Source organism: Oryx dammah, unplaced genomic scaffold (assembly GCF_014754425.2).
Source record: "Oryx dammah isolate SB20612 unplaced genomic scaffold, SCBI_Odam_1.1 HiC_scaffold_11, whole genome shotgun sequence".
Taxonomy (NCBI): Eukaryota; Metazoa; Chordata; class Mammalia; order Artiodactyla; family Bovidae; genus Oryx; species Oryx dammah.
Window position 1 is genome coordinate 50,924,858 of NW_024070195.1, and position 12,808 is coordinate 50,937,665.

The 12,808-nt window shown below is 47.9% G+C and overlaps 1 long non-coding RNA gene across 1 annotated transcript in view; it reads right to left on the reverse strand.

Moving 5' to 3' along the window:
* Positions 1-7,539: 7,539 nt before the first annotated feature.
* The window catches only part of LOC120869897, an 11,589-nt gene continuing 6,320 nt past the window's right edge, over positions 7,540-12,808 (reverse strand). Inside the window, exon 3 of the long non-coding RNA XR_005722657.1 lies at positions 7,540-7,549. This is a non-coding gene — a long non-coding RNA (uncharacterized LOC120869897). The remainder of the gene's footprint in view (positions 7,550-12,808) is intronic.

A 12,808-nucleotide genomic window follows, 5' to 3' on the forward strand; every position in this document is an offset into this window, starting at 1 on the left:
TTGTACAGGAGACAGGAATCAAGACCATCCCTATGGGAAATAAATGCAAAAAAGCAAAATGACTGTCTGGGGAGGCCTTACAAATAGCTGTGAAAAGAAGAGAAGTGAAAAGCAAAGGAGAAAAGGAAAGATATAAGCATCAGAATGCAGAGTTCCATAGAATAGCAAGAAGAGATAAGAAAGCCTTCTTCAGCGATCAATGCAAAGAAATAGAGGAAAACAACAGAATGGGGAAGACTAGAGATCACTTCAAGAAAATTAGAGATACCAAGGGAACATTTCATGCAAAGATGAGCTCGATAAAGGACAGAAATGGTACAGACCTAACAGAAGCAGAAGATATTAAGAAGAGGTGGCAAGAATACACGAAAGAGCTGTACAAATAAGATCTTCACGATCCCGATAATCATGATGGTGTGATCAGTCATCTAGAGCCAGACATCCTGGAATGTGAAGTCAAGTGGGCCTTAGAAAGCATCACTGTGAACAAAGCTAGTGGAAATGATGGAATTCCAGTCGAGCTATTTCAAATCCTGAAAGATGATGCTGTGAAAGTGCTGCACTCAATATGCCAGCAAATTTGGAAAACTTGGCAGTGGCCACAGGACTGGAAAATGTCAGTTTTTATTCCAATTCCAAAGAAAGGCAATGCCAAAGAATGCTCAAACTACTGCACAATTGCACTCATCTCACATGCTAGTAAATTAATGCTCAAAATTCTCTAAACCAGGCTTCAGCAATACGTCAACCATGAACTTCCAGATGTTCAAGCTGGTTTTAGAAAAGGCAGAGTAACCAGAGACCAAATTGCCAACATCTGCTGGATCATGGAAAAAGCAAGAGAGTTCCAGAAAAACATCTATTTCTGCTTTATAGACTATGCCAAAGCCTTTGACTGTGTGGATCACAATAAACTATGGAAAATTCTGAAAGAGATGGGAATACCAGACCACCTGACCTGCCTCTTGAGAAATCTGTATGCAGGTCAGGAAGCAACAGTTAGAACTGGACATGGAACGACAGACGGGTTCCAAATAGGAAAAGGAGTATGTCAACGCTGTATATTGTCACTCTGCTTATTTAACTTATATGCAGAGTGCATCATGAGAAACGCTGGACTGGGAGAAAAACAAGCTGGAATCAAGATTGCTGGGAGAAATATCAATAACCTCAAATATTCAGATGACACCACCCTTATGGAAGAAAGTGAAGAGGAACTAATAAGCTTCTTGATTAAAGTGAAAGGGGAGAGTGAAAAAGTTGGCTTAAAGCTCAACATTCAGAAAACGAAGATCATGGCATCTAGTCCCATCACTTCATGGGAAATAGATGTGGAAACAATGTCAAATTTTATTTTTGGGGGCTCCAAAATCACTGCAGATGGTGATTGCAGCCATGAAATTAAAAGACGCTTACTCCTTGGAAGGAAAGTTATGATCAACCTAGATGGCATATTCAAAAGCAGAGACATTACTTTGCCGACTAACGTCTGTCTAGTCAAGGCTATGTTTTTCCCTGTGGTCTTGTATGGATGTGAGAGTTGGGCTGTGAAGAAGGCAGAGTGCCAAATAATTGATGTTTTTGAACTGTGGTGTTGGAGAAGGCTCTTTAGAGTGCCTTGGACTGCAAGGAGATCCAACCAGTCCATTCTGAAGGAGATCAGCCCTGGGATTTCTTTGGAAGAAATGACGCTAAAGCAGAAACTCCTGTTTTTTGGCCCCCTCATGAGAAGAGTTGACTCATTGGAAAAGACTCTGATGCTGGGAGGGATTTTGGGCAGGAGGAGAAGGGGACGACCGAGGATGAGATGGCTGGATGGCATCACTGACTCAACGGACGTGAGTCTGATTGGACTTCGGGAGTTGGTGATGGACAGGGAGTCCTGGCGTACTGCAATTCTTAGGGTCGCTAAGAGTCGGACACGACTGAATGACTGAACTGAACTGAAAGATTGTGTGCGGGTGCAGGAGGGCCGAGAGGAGCTATTTCATGTTCAAGGTCAGGAGAGGTGCCCCTGATGAGATACCCCTAGTGCAAGGAAAGGAGCATGGGCTGTGCTTTGCTGGAGCAGCCATGAATAGACACCCCATGACCAAGGGCATAGAAACCCAATCAAGACGGTAGGTGTTGTGAGACGGAATCAGAGAGCAGACACCCTGAGACCATAATCACGGACAACTAGCCAATCTGATCACATGGACCACAGCCTTGTCTAACTCAATGAAACTAGGCCATGCCATGAGGGGCCATCCAAGGCAGATGATGTAGATGGCTGACAGAATGTGGTCCACTGGAAAGGGAATGGCAAACCACTTCAGTATTCTTGCCTTGAGAACCCCATGAACAGTATGAAAAGGCAAAATTAGAGGACACTGAAAGAGGAACTCCCAGGTCGGTAAGTGTCCAATATGTTACTGGAGATCAGTGGAGAAATAACTTCAGAAAGACTGAAGGGATAGAACCAAAGAAAACACAATACCCAGTTGTGGATGTGACTGGTGAAACAAGCAAGATCCGAGGCTGTAAAGAGCAATATTGCATAGGAACCTGGAATGTTAGGTTCATGAATCATGGCGAATTGGAAGTAGTCAAACGGGATGGTAAGAGTGAACACTGACATTCTAGGAATCAGGGAACTAAAATAGACTGGGATGGGTGAATTTAACTCAGATGACCATTATATCTACTACTGTGGACAGGAATCCCTTAGAGGAAATGGAGTAGCCATCATGGTCAACGAAAGAATCTGAAATGCAGTACTTGGATGCCCTCTCAAAAACGACAGAATGATCTCTGTTCCTTTCCAAGGCAAACCACTCAATACCAGGTAATCCAAGCCTATGCCCCAATGAGTAATGCAGACAAAGTTGATGTTGAATGGTTCTAAGAAGACTTTCAAGACCTTTTCGAACTAACACCCTATGAAGTTGTCCTTTTCATTCTAGGGGACTGGAATGCAAAAGTAGGAAGTCAAGAAACACCTGGAATAATAGGCACATTTGTCCTTGGAGTACGGAATGAAGCAGGGACAATAATAGAATTTTGCCAAGAGAACGCACTGGGCATAGCAAACACCCTCTTCCAACAACACAAGAGAAGACTCTCCACATGGACATCATCAGATGGTCAACACTGAAATCAGACTGATTATATTCTTTGCAGCCAAAGGTGGAGAAGCTCCATACAGTGTGCAAAAACAAGATGGGTAGCTGACTGGCTCAGATCATGAATTTCTTATTGCTAAATTTAGACTTAAATTGAAGAAAGTAGGAAAAACCATGAAACAATTCAGCTATGACCTAAATCAAATCCCTGAAGATTATACAGTGGAAGTGAGAAATAGATTTAACGGATTAGATCTGATAGAGTGCCTGATGAACTATGGATGGAGCTTTGTGACATTGTACAGGAACAGGGATCAAGACCATCCCCAAGAAAAAGAAATGCTAAAAAGCAAAATGGCTGTCTGAGGGGGCCTTACAAATAGCTGTGAACAGAAGAGAAGAGAAAAGCAAAGGAGAAAAGAAAAGATATAAGCATCTGAATGCATTGTTCCAAAGAATAGCAAGGAGAGATAATAGAGCCTTCAGGAGCGAACAATGCAAAGAAATAGAGGAAAACAACAGAGTGAAAAAGGCTAGAGATCTCGTCAAGAGAATTAAAGATACCAAGGGAACATTTCATGCAAAGATGGGCTCGATAAAGACAGAAACGGTATGGACCTAACAGAAACAGAAGATATTAAGAAGAGATGACAAGAATACACAGAACTGTACAAAAAGGATCTTCAAAACACGGATAATCACGATGGTGTGATCACTCATCTAGAGCCAGACATCTTGGAATGTGAAGTCAAGTGGGCCTTAGCATCACTACGAAGAAACTAGTGGAGGTGCTGGATTTCCAGTGGAGCTATTTCAAATACTGAAAGATGATGCTGTGAAAGTGCTTCACTCGATATGCCAGCAAATTTGGAAAACTCAGCAGTGGCCACAGGACTGGAATAGGTCAGTTTTCATTCCAAGGCCAAAGAATGCTCAAACTACCACACAGTTGCACTCATCTCACACGCTAGTAAAGTAATGCTCAAAATTCTCCAAGCGAGGCTTCAGCAATACATGAACCGTGAACTTCCACATATTCAAGCTGATTTTAGAAAAGGCAGAGGAACCAGAGATCAAATTGCCAACATCTACTGAATCATCAAAAAAGCAAGAGAGTTCCAGAAAAACGTCCATTTTTGCTTTACTGATTATGCCAAAGCTTTTGACTGTGTGGATCACAATAAAGTGTTGAAAAAGTTTCAAGAGATGGGACTACCAGACCACCTGACCTGCCTCTTGAGAAACCTATATGCAGGTCACGAAGCAAAAGTTAGAACTTGACATAGAACAACAGACTGGTTCGAAATAGGGAAAGGAGTACGTCAAGGCTGTATATTGTCTCCCTGCTTCTATAACTTATATGCAGGGAACATCATGGGAAAGGCTAGGCTGGAAGAAGCACAAGCTGGAATCAAGATTGCCAGGAGAAATATCAATAACCTCAGATATGCAGATGACAACACCCTTATGGCAGAAAGTGAAAAGGAACTAAAGAACCTCTTGATGAAAGTGAAAGTGAAGTGAAGTGAAGTCGCTCAAAAGTGTCCGACTCTTTGCAACCCCATGGACTGTAGCTCTCCAGGCTCCTCCATCCATGGGATTCTCCAGGCAAGAATACTAGAGTGGGTTGCCATTTCCTTCTCCAGGGGATCTTCCCGACCCAGGGATCGAACCCAGGTCTCCCGCATTGCAGGCAGACACTTTAACCTCTGAGCCACCAAAGAGGAGAGTGAAAACGTTGGCTTCAAGCTCAACATTCAGAAAACCAAGATCATGGCTTCTGTCCTATCACATCATGGCAAATAGATGGGGAATTGTGGAAACAGTGTCAGGCACTATTTTGAGGGGGCTCCAAAATCACTGCAGATGGTGATTGCAGCCATGAATTTAAAAGACACTTACTCCTTGGAAGGAAAGTTATGATCAACCTACATAGCATATTCAAAAGCAGAGGCATTAATTACTTTGCCAACAAAGTTCTGTCTAATCAAGGCTATGGTTTTCCCAGTTGTCATGTATGGATGTGAAAGTTGGACTGTAAAGAAGACTGAGTGCTGAAGAATGGATGCTTTGGAACTGTGGTGTTGGAGAAGACTCTTGAGAGTCCCTTGGACTGCAAGGAGATCCAACCAGTCCATTCTGAAGGAGGGCAGCCCTGGGATTTCTTTGGAAGGAATGATGCTAAAGCTGAAACTCCAGTACTTTGGCCACCTCACGCGAAAAATTGACTCATTGGAAAAGACTCATCCTTGGAGGGATTGGAGGCAGGAGGAGAAGGGGATGAATGAGGATGCGATGGCTGGATGGCATCAGTGACTCGATGGACATGAGTCTGAGTGGACTCCAGGAGTTGGTGATGGACAGGGAGGCCTGGTGTGCTGCGATTCATGGGGTCGCAGAGAGTCAGACACGACTGAGCAACTGAACTGAACTGTATATGTAAAGGAAGAGAGGAAGCCCATTGGGGCTATTTTACACCCATTGGGAAAGTAAGTTAGATCCTTGCCTCACAAAAGAACACCATAGCAATTAAGATACATACGAAGAACCAGCAATCGAAAGGAAAATTTGACAAATTTTATAACAATTTTTGATGACTGAATACCTTACTTTATAATCGAGGTATTATGCATTTTTTAAAGATTTGTTAGTTTAAGGCGTACAACAACATGATTGAGGGATTCAGTGTCTCAGGGGCTTCCTTGGAAAAACTTCACTCCATTGGAGGGGCCCCTGGAACATGTCGTCTACTCAGAACAGACAAGAATCCTGAAAACACAGAGCAGCATGTGGTGGTTCTGGGTATTTTTTCACTGAATCAATTATTTTCCTATGACACACAGAAGAAGCCTAGATGCTAGGAGGGGGATCTCTAAACCTATCTTCAAACAGGAGGCCTTGCTCCCTTGAATAGTGTTGTGTGAAACTATGCTTGGAAAGGGAAGAGGTGTGTCATGAATATTTTGTGTGCAGAGAACAAAGTGCTGTATAGAGACATTGTGCAGGCTCGTCCCAGGACACGGAGCACAAGGACACAGTGACCTGATTCTCAGCTCTGCTCTTGGGGCATTGCACTTTATCCACCCCTGACATATGGTGAGGCCCTCATAGGTGTCCTGGAGAGTATGGTCACATGACCCGAATCTGTCCAATCTGTGTGCTCCATCCTCCCTGGCTACTGTGATGGGTTCAGGACTTGGGCAGTGACCAATCGGGGTCCAGGGCTGGGACTCAGGCTTCAATCAAGGGGAAGAGGAGCTCTGGTTCTGCTGGAAGGAGTGGGACTGGTGAGGTCAATCTACAGCAGTGGGAGGAGCGTGAGGTCAGCCTGGGGTGATTGGTGATCTTTCTGCTCCCGTCAGGGCAGAGGCACTGGGTTGAGAATGAGGGCGCTGCTGAGCCCAGGTTTTGAGAGTGCTGGATCCTGCTGTGGTCCCGAATCTCCACCTGAGACTGGAGGGAAGCTGTCTGCCTGTGAGTCCTCCTGCTTATCTGTGAGCTTGTGGAACCACGCTGGTTTTTCTGTCCAGTGGGCTAAGTGGAGACCCTGCAAATGCAAGTGTGTGGGTTTTGGCTGGCTTCAGGGAAGAAATGCCAGATGGCACTGGGAGACTCCCATCTAATATGGATTCAGGGGATATTGCATGAAAGTGAAGGGACAAGTCCTTCAGTCATATCCGACTCTTTGTGACCCCATAGTCTATAGGATCCATGGAATTCTTCAGGCAAGAATACTGGAGTGGGCAGTCTTTCCCTTCTCCTCGGGATCTTCCAAACCCAGGCGTCGAACCCAAGTCTCCACATGCAGGCAGATTCTTTACCAGCTGAGCCACAAAGAGGCCCAAGAATAATGGACTGGGTAGCCTGACCCTTCTGCAGCAGATCAGGATTTCCTGACCCAGGAATCAAACTGGACTCTCCTGCAACGCAGGAGGATACTTCACCAGCTGAGGTATCAGGGAAGCCTAATATTTCTTAAGACCAGAGACTAACTCTAGGATTACCCTAAAGAGTCTTCACAGGTTTAAGGTAGCAACCTGCTAAGGTAGCAATTGATGTCCTTATTCTAGAGGACAAAACTGGGGCTCTAAGAAGGGGGTAACTCAGCTATAGCAAGGAAGTGTGTACCCAGACAACCCCGCAGTTCCTGATGTTAGAACTCAGGGAGGCCATATGGTGAAGCTTGTCCTTGTGACAGGGACTAAGGCACCCAGCCCACACTGGATGCTGTGGGGACCTAACTTGGTAACTGCCGTCTGGCAGCTCAGAGACTCACAAAATCAGTTTGCACTGAAGAAAGGAGTGGCACTGCCCTTTGTCCACCCCACCACACCCTCCAGGTCCTCTCACACCCTGCTCCCTTTCTCTTGCTTTCTGAGGAAATTAGAGTCATGCTCATGTGACCACATTGGCTGTCCAATATTCACAGGCTACCACTGGAGCTGCTAAATGAGAGGCCAAGAGCCTTTGGCCCTGAGTATCTCTCTTTCCTTTGTGCCATCGAGGCCTTGCTCCACACTTGCACACCAGAGGCCTTTATTGAGATGTCCAGGGACCCTCCCTCAGTTTACAACAATTTGTATCCACTGCTGTCCTTACAATGTTTCCCTTGAAACTCAGCTCATGTGCTCCTTTGCCTGCATGGCAGCACACCTGGCTGCCAAGGGAGGGACAGAGCTGACTGTGAATCCAAAGCTCAGATCTGACAGCTGGGAATCTGTGTATAAAGGACCTGATTATTCACACTGTAAAGGCTGAAGTAGGCTCCAGAGGTCCAGAACTAGGGCTTGGGCCAAAGTGACTCCCCAGGCGTTTGGATGCCAGGGGAGGCTTCTGGCTCTAGTCGGGATGGGACAAGTTTCTTGAGGTTCTGAAGGCCCACAGTGTGCAGGTTCACGGTGCATAGAGCAGAGAAGGTGGAGTCTATCCTGGAGCTGGTCGCAGCTCATGGCTGAGCCAGCTGCCTTCCTGAGGGTGGGATGTGGGGCAGAGGAAGAGACCCAGGTCTGCTCCCTCGTGTGGTACCCGGGGCATGTTGACACCAGACTAAACACTTACATGGTGATGACCATCGCTGCTGTCTGCAAAGGGTTTACACTGGCATGCGTCTTCATCTGAGAGGTCAGGCCGTCTTGAAACTACACTGGCCATGGGCATGGCCTGTCCACTCTCACATGTTTCTTCTCTTCCTTACTGAACATTCATTTCCAAGAGGTTTTTTGGGCCATAGAATATTGGGTTTTCTCTAGCATTGTCCAATGAGGAAAGCTTTTTGGTCATTGGTGTTGTTCATTTTCCAGCTCTCTCTTTTGGCTTCTTCTGTGAATTTGTTTGTGAAACAGGAGGAGCTCTGCATCTCCCTTCTGGCTGAGATGTCACATTTACAACAGCAATGCCTACCTGGAGGTTCAGACCACATTTGCCGAAAGGGCTTTGTTTTGCAGATGACATCCTGAAAGTACCTACACTGTCCTTTCAGTTACCCAAAGCCTACTTCAAATGAAATAAAAACAATAATTCTCAAGTTTAGTCTTACAATATGTGGAGAGTCAGAAAACTCCCCTGGAGAATGGAAAAGTTACCCACTCCAGTATTCTGGCCTAGATAACTTCACGGACTGTAAAAACCATGGGACTGCAAAGGTTCTAACAAGACTAAGCGCCTATAACTTTCCCTTTCTGTCAGAAAAAAAAAATCCATTTTTTTCTATCATTTTAGTGATTGGCATTGATTGTGGACACCCAAAGAATGGGAAGAAATGGAGAAAGAAGAAGAATAAATGTTGTCAGGTGGAGGAGGGAGGAATGGGGAGTGCTTGACATGAATCCAGGCTTTGCTGGGAAGTGGGGAGATCAAATGAGAAGGTGCAAATGTAGACATTGGTGATGGTTACACAGCATTGTGAAGACCTTAATATTCCCAAATTGCATCAATTAAAGTAAAATTTATTAACAAAACTTAACAGAAAACAATACTTAAAGCCATAAAAAAATAAAACATCACAAAAAAGCTACACACAAACCAGATGCAAATAAGCTCAGGGGAAGGGCACTCAATCTGCCCTGGGTGGGGAGCGAGTTGATGGCGTCCACGGAGAGCAGGCAGGGATGGAAGCTGCAGAGCCATCCACTCCACTGGACTAGGTGTTTCCAGAAGGGGCTTTGGGTCTCTGTCCCGAGTGGGGGCCCGTTCTCCCTGCAGGGGTGGGTCAGTCATTGTGGGCATCTGGGTCTTGGGCAGGAGCCAGGGCAGGCTCTCTCTGCAGAGGTGGTGACTCATCCACTGACTTGGGTTCTCCTGCCAAAGCCTGAGCAGGTGCAGGTGCAGGTGAAGGTGGATGTTCTCGCTGAGGGTGTGGGACATCGGTGCCTGTAGCTGGGGTCCTGCAGGCACAGAGGTCTGATATGCCCAGTGTGCTGGCCAGTACCCAGCTGGCCCGGTGTTTTTGGGAAGGGAAGTCTCAGGTCTCGATCTCCCCTCAGTGGATCCCTGGATCCTGCACCTGTAGCACCCACTGCTGTAGGGACAGGACTTGGAAATGGAGTCTGGTTGTAATGAGAGACCAGTGATAGATCTGTGAGAGAAGAGAAGGTTATCCATCGCCAGCATTTTGATGTGTGTATGCAGGGACAGAAAGCTTCCCAGAGAATCACAAAGAATACCCAGCATAGGTTGCACTCTGACTGCAGTGTGAAAGATGGGTGGTGTGAGGCCAGCCTTTGTTCCAGGTCCAGACCCAGTTATGGGGGATTCCTCTCTGTGTAGTTCAGCACCCTCTCCCCACACACTCACATGCACAGCCCCAGCCTCCTCACCTCTGTGCTCTGCCGTGCTGGGCTTCAGGTCCTCCTGCTGCCTCAAAGGCAGGGATTCTCTGGGCTCAGGGTCAGAGCTGGGTGTGCTGAGCTCCATGGCAGCGTGAGACTTGGCCCTGGGGTGTGTCCTTGGTGGTGTCTGTGGAGCAGGCCTTCCCTGCTTCCTCTTCATTCCCAGCTGGGCTGATCCCTTCATGGGCACGCTCACCTGGAGCCTGCACTGGGCCTCCCGGGCAGGGGGGTGTTGATCCAACGCCTCCATCAAGGAGGTGAACGGGGTGCCCCCCTCATCAGCCACATCGCCTGGGAAGCTCTGAAATGACACTGACCATCAGCCAGCCCTGCCTGGAGTTTACTGAGCTGGGACTGACCAGTATGGCAGCTGCTTCTGCCTGCTCGAAATTCTGCTGCCAGCAGAAACATGTGTCTGCTCAGGTACCCACCCTGGATGAAGGAGACACCACTGAGGGCGTAGGGTCTTCCTGGGCAGCTGGTGCTGCCTGGACTCTCCCCAACCCACCCAGCCTGCTCTCCCCTGGGATCTGGACACACCCAGCCCACAGACTTCTGAGCCACATCCTCAGGGGCTTGCTTGAGCCAGAGATACCCCAGGAAATCCCCATCCACACACACAGGAAAAGGACTCAGGGTTACCCAGGTGGGATGGGAGAGGGGACCTGGCCCAGGCTGGAGCTCCCATGTTACCTTTCTGTTCCTTAGGGCAAAGGGCCAGAGGCCTCTCAGGGGGGTCCTGAGGCAGCACTGACTGCGTTCCCACACATTCTGCCGGTGAGCTCTCCCGAGGCCCTGGCCTCTGGGAAGGGGCAAACAGAAAAACATCCTGGCTGCCTGCGAACTGGCTGGGGGCTCCTCTCTGCTGTGAGGCCTGGAGATTCAGTTTCCATGTTCTGTTGGGTTCTGTTGAGTTCTGTTTCCAGGAAGTGATGTCATTTCCTGGGTTCATTGCTGAGGTCCCTTACACAAATCTCCCCAAGTGAACCTCTTGGCTTCTGTCTGTTCACCCACCCCCTTAGGCCATGTGCAGGAACAGTGACACCCAAACCGCTCACCCCACAGCCTTGGCAGGCCTGGGTGCAGCCAGGGCCTGAGCTCTGAGGAAACAGCTCTTTCAGACAGGCTCCCACTTCTTATCTGTGATGTGGCCCTTGACAAGCCATATGCCCCTCAGGGTTTCCCTACTCTCTCCATCTGCAGAGAGGGGTCAATCTCTCATCTACTGCCTTGGTCTGTCAGCCTACAACACATACATGCCTTTCAACCTGGGGCTGGTATTACATGGAGCTTGTGCCATGGGACTCCCCAAAGGCAAGATTCAATACATGGCTGATCTAGCAGAGAATGGGGCAGAAACAGGCCTGGATGGGCTCTAGGACCTAGGAAAAGGTCAGGAAAAGTGTCAGAAAGCCTGACACTACTTTTACAGCTCAAGAGGAAAGTGGACATCCATGGCTCCAAAAGAGAAGAGGCCTGACTCCCCTGTTGAAACTCCATAGAAACCCCGAGATCCATGTCAGCACTGGAGAGGAACGCTGAGGTTCCAGCCTCAGCTCGAGATGAGGAACTAGGCCCCTGCAACGACTGGAGAGGTATCCCGAGAGGCGCCTCGCAACTCGCATGGAGACTTGACTTTCCTGAGGCAACACGAGTGGGTCCCCGAGGTCCCCATCGTAACTCGAGAGGAACCCCACGTTTCCTGCAGCAACTCGAGAAAAACCAGGAGGTTCTCCCCTCCAGGCGAGATGAGGCCCTTTTCAGTTGTGGCGTCTTGAGAGAAATCCCACTATCCCTCTTGAGCCTCAAAAGGGTGCTTGACAGCCTTGTGCAACTCAAGAAGTTCCCTGACATACCTTTCTCCACTCGAGAGGAACACCAAGTGTCCCACCACAACTCAAGAAGAGCCCCGTTTTTAGCTCCTCATCTCGAGATGAGGGTCCACTTCCCTGCTTCATCAGGAAAGGAATCCCGGCATTCCCGTCACAACTCAAGAGGAGGCGATCTCAACTTGAAACTCGAGAGGAACTCCAGGGCTAGTGCCCAAATTTGAATAGACCCCGATGTCTGAATCCAGTCCAGATAAACCTGATTCCCCTGCACTGACTCGACTGTCACCACGAGTATCAACTTAAAACACGATGGCAGCTGTGACAGCCCTAAGACTCCTCAAGAGAAAGCCACTGATCCCTATGTCAACTTGATAGGAAGCATGAAACTACTTTTACAGCTCGAGAGGAAAGTGGATTTCCATGTCTCCACAGGAGACGAGGCCTGACTCCCCTGTTGAAACTCCATAGGAACCCCGAGATCCATGTCAGCACTGAAGAGAAAACCTGAGGTTCTGGCCTCAACTCCAGATGGTGACCTAGGACCATGCACTGACTGGAAAGGAATACCGAGAGACCTCTAGCAACTCGCATGTTAACTTGACATTCCTGAGGCAACAGGAGCGGGTCCCTGAGGTCCCCATCGTATCTCGAGAGGAACCCCATGTTACCTGCCGCAGTTCGAGATAAACCAGGAGATTATCAGGAAAGTGGACTTCCATGACTCCACATGAGATGAGGCCTGACTGCCCTGTTGAAACTCTATAGGTTCCCCGAGGTCCATGTCAGCACTGGAGAGGAACCCTGAGGTTCTGGCCTCTACTCAAGGTGAGGACCTATCCCCCTGCATATATTGGAAAGAAGCCAGCGTGGGGAATCCTGCCCGTGGCAAAGGTCATGATGAAAGGGGCCTGACAAAACACAAAGGCGAGATCAGGCCTCGAGGAAACTCCCCTGGGTTTTCTCGAGCATCTATCTGCAAAACCAGAGTCTGCCTGCCTTTACTGCATTATGCTTTCCACCTATTCTTCTGACATTACACGGGGCT